The sequence below is a fragment of the Cynara cardunculus genome, unplaced genomic scaffold (assembly GCF_001531365.2).
Source record: "Cynara cardunculus var. scolymus isolate 2C unplaced genomic scaffold, CcrdV1 Un_Scaffold_6125, whole genome shotgun sequence".
Lineage (NCBI taxonomy): Eukaryota > Viridiplantae > Streptophyta > Magnoliopsida > Asterales > Asteraceae > Cynara > Cynara cardunculus.
The window spans coordinates 2,033-6,823 of NW_020202781.1; positions in this window are offsets into that span (position 1 = coordinate 2,033).

The window sequence follows — 4,791 nt, forward strand, 5'->3', positions numbered from 1 at the left end:
TTTGTCACGCAATTATGTAATCAACTCACAATCTCTGGATTCTTGTCATATCTTGCAGATTAGGAAATCTCATGCTCGACGATCCAGCTAAATCAGATATCCTCCTGAGAACCATAATGCATGTATATAAAATAATTTCAGGGATCAAAGCTAATATTACCACCCATTTTATCGACCAAAAACTCAAAAAAAAATTAATGGAGACATGATAATGTGCGCACATTTGGGTCAAGTTTGTCAATAGAGATATTGTAGAAGGAATCGGTCCCTCCATTGATGTTCCTTGCAAATAACTACACAATAAATTATATGATCAAAATTTTAGAAGTTAAACCATCAACAAAGAAAGTAAAAAAAAAAAAACTCACAGTGCATTGATTCTTGTCCAGTTTCCGATAAAATCAGGTATTCTCCCAGATAATGTATTCCCATCCATCCTACTGCAAGAAGTGTACAGAAAATTCAAGAATTTGATAAAATATTGGATGAATTGCTACTCTACTTGTCAGGTCAAAAAAATAAAGCAAAGATCTTTATGACTTACAAATCTTCTAGATTGATCAGATTGCCAAACGAGACAGGTATGGTTCCATTGAAGTTATTTCCAGAAAGAAAGCTGCAAGAACTAACAAAAGTCGAACACCCAAATACATAATGCAAAAACCAAATGTAAATAAATTGTCTTGCTAGCTTCTCCTGTAATGCTTTGAAGTAGGMAACCAATAAGAGTAACTCAGATTCTWAAAAACCTAAATACATAACAGGATCAACTGAAAAGCACTATGACCATAAAAGTATGTGAAGATGAACATGACATCCATTATGTTGGGAAAAAAGACAAAATAAGCAACACGTGGAGCAACAAGGCTATGTAAGCATTTGGTAATAGTTCAGACCATCATGCATATTTAATTGATAGGCACCAAAAGTGCAACACCAATCTCTAACCCATTAGTGAGTAGAGAACTAAACATATCTTCATTGACCATCGAAAGCAGTCCATTTAGGGCCATACATCAGAATATTAAWGTTCAAAATATCGGTGTTGCAGCAGCAGATTATTGCCATAAAACATGATGTACTGAATAATTGGGATTAATTGCAATCACTTCTACTGACAGAGGCCAAGTGTCGTTGATTTCTATTATCGGTTGATCTCATGTTGTGTAGCTTGTGCTGTTAGATTAGAAGGTGGAACTTTAAAGGTAAACACGAGCAAGGTCAAGTGATCTTACAATCTTCTYAGTCGAGTCAAACGCCCAAGGTTTGGAGGAAGTGGTCCTTGAAGAAAATTGTCTTCCAAGATCCTGTTGTACAGGTCAAAATTGTTAGAACAATGACARGTCTCGTTGATGACTAACTTGTCATGTAAGAGTCTTTACTTACAGCTCCTCAAGAGTAGAAATATCACCTATTTCTCCGGGTATGGAACCACTGATGCGGTTCCCCAAAAGACTTCTGTGGAAAATAAAGTGTCAAGAGTGAGTTCATAGAGCTAAGGTGAAAGATTGAAAAAATTGAYGCAGAGTAAATCTTACAAAATTCTAAGAGGAAGCTGACCAAAACGTGTCGGAATAGTGCCATTGACATAGTTGAGAGACAAATCTCTGTGTGACAATACAAAACTTACTTGGTGTCATTTTCCAATAACCATCCAATACAACATGATTTTTGTAGTGAAGTGAATACATTGCAGCATAGAAACTGAATATGGTAATAGAAATTGAAAAGTAAGGAGCTACTTCTGACTATATGCATAAAAACGARTACTACTTTCAACAKAATGAAAGTTTGATGGTCCCCTTACATTTCTTGCAGAAAAGTGAGATCTGCAAATTCTTCAGGTAGAACTCCTGTCAAATTGAGTGCTTTTAACTGGCTGCAATTTAATACAAGTATGGAAAGATAACCATAACATTGATTAGCGCTAAAATCGACAGGAAACCATTGTAATTAGCTAGAAGATGGTATTTCTCTAGGTAATATATAATTATACATGACAAATCAATGAAATCTATAATTTGCCACTGAGTCGCTGACATGGATAATTGTTGGTGGAAATATGAAATAGCAAACCAAATACAATATGACACTACTTTCTTTTGGTATGGTTATCCAATATGGTTCCAGCTAAGTTTAATAAGATTCATTCAGCAGTTTTCACTCATCAACTTGCATGTTGGTTCATAATAGAAACTGATCAACCAAAATCCCTAAAATGCCCTTAGTTAATATTTAAGTTAAAATTACTAAAATTATTAATTTCCTAATTTAACTTTTGTTTTGTGGTTGAGATTGGATCTCACGGTTACCACAAACAAAATACCATATATATATATATATATATATAAAGGCAAATCCATACATGTTTGTTACATGGCAAAGAGTGCTGCTACAGTTGCAAGTTACATTGCTACCAATTGAAATAAGCCCTCCTTTCCTCAGGGAAATTATCTGATTAAGCCCTTGACCTGTGCTGCATGAATCTGTATTAGCAAGACGCCAACCTGTATATTGTAGCTTTGAGGCTATCAAACCCAGAGTTTTGACTGTGACAAAAAGGAAAAGAAATAAAGGAATTAGCATAACAGATTTCGTGTCATGAACGATTATGAATATTGCCATCCAAGTCGGTACTATTATTACTTATTCATTTAGGTGAAATACTAAGGACATAATTAGAAGCAAACTTACGGTTGATGGAAGTATCATTTCAACAAGTTAGCTCCGCAACGGACCTAGGATTTTTGCGGAGCGGATGCACCTTTACTGTGGATCAAAGGCCCGCAAAAGCGTCCGATGTGTTTTTAGCTTAATTCCAGCTTTTCAAGTGATTTTTTAAGTTTTTTGGTTGATTTCGAGGGACTTTTTTTTTGGTTGATTTTGGAGGACTTTTTTCGGTGTTTTGGTTGATGTTTCTTGTAGTTTCTAACATCGAGGAGACTCCTCGAAATTTAGTGGTTACACCTTTCATACCCAAAAAAATTATACTTACAAAAATATGTTGAGTGGGTGTACGGACCTAGTTCATGGCTTAATATTGACCATTTTAATAAGCTTAAAATATCCATCAACTAATTTTTGGTGTAATTGGGATTTACTTGAGATCGGTAAAATGATAAGGCAAACAATGTGAGTTAGGAGGTGCAGAGTGCACACTCACTAATGTTGCCTCTATCATCTCATATCACCACAAGGTAGCGGTCAAAGACTCAAAGGGGGCCATGCCAGCGAATGGGGTCGAGGGGGGCCGCCCTTGTGGCGTTCGGGGCAGCGCCCAAAAGCTCTATGGATTTTTAAGAAGAGGTTTACTTAGGAATTTTAAGTTTCAAGACTTCTTACACGAGTTTCAGAAAATTGAAAACCTTGTTGAAAGTGTTCCTAGACTTTATGAAAATTTAACTGAAGAGGTTGTTTGCTTACCTCTTAATAATTCCATTAAGAGACAGTTTTTGAATCGCTAAGAGGTGAATCTTGTTTGGCAAAAAAAAAAAGTCTACCTCTTAATGGTTCTAAAACCCTCTGAATGATTTTGTATCTTGGACCTCCCTAAACCATTTAGAGCCCTAAATTCATTCTGAAAAATTACCAAACAACCATATTTCATTTTGCACTATATAAGAGTCTCTTAATCATTCTGACCACGTAGTCATCCTACATCAAACCATTCAACAATTGTCAAAGAACATCTAAGTGTTGATCAGAGGTTCTAAGTCGAAGTTGAGATCCAAAGCCTATGGATATTAGGTCCAGAGCTTGTGAACTACTAGTTGATTTCTGAGGTCGGTGACCAGAGCCTCTAGACCTTCTGTCCAAAGCCTCTTTATCCAAGGATGACTTAGGAATTTTTTCAAATGGTGGCACCATTTAACTATAAGAAACAAATATAGGGATATTTTTTGAAAATCATCATTGGTTTGTTGGTTAGTTCATTGTTTTTCCTATGTGAGGTCCTGTGTTCAAGCCTTTTACTGCAAAAAAATTTCAAAAACACAATAGATCTGAAATTAAAACTTAAAAACTAAGAAAATGACACTAACACCGGATTCGAACTCGGGTTGAGGTGGAAGAAAAGTCTTGCAAACCAGCTCTACCAAGAAAAACTTGTGTTCTCAAAATATATACAGTGGCACACAACAAATTAATATTGTGACATTTTTCACGACCCTATAATTTTTTACACTACGATGGATGAACAATACGATGACACATGCCACCATATGCTCTACATTGGGTCCGTTCATACTCTTATTGTGAGTTTCACCTCGGGGCTGGATGCTTCTGACTCAGAACCTCTGAAGTTGTAACCATCACTAAATCTTATCTATTAATGATTGTAACTGCTATGAACCACCAAACTATTGGTAATCATCAATCTTTCTTATAAATACATAAATAATTCATTTGATGAATGTAAATATGCTAGTTGATGCCTTAGTTCATGTATGAGTTTTTTGTACTATTCAAGTAATCTGCTTATTGCAATCATCTTAGATCATTGATGATAATTTTCTGTTGATCTTCAAAATTTTGCTATTCTAAAACATTTTATGGTTAAACTGTCAAGTATACAATCTGTTTTTTAAAGGCTTTTCGTATTTAATCAGTTTTAATTTTATAGGTCTTTGTATGAACTGTTTTTTAGAGACTTTTCGTATTTAATCAGTTTTAACTTTATAGATTTTTACAAAAGTTTCATATTTAATCAGCTTTATATATTAATATATTTAAAATAATCATGTTTAAATAAAATTTTTAAATAAACTATATAAAATAAATACATAGTTAAAG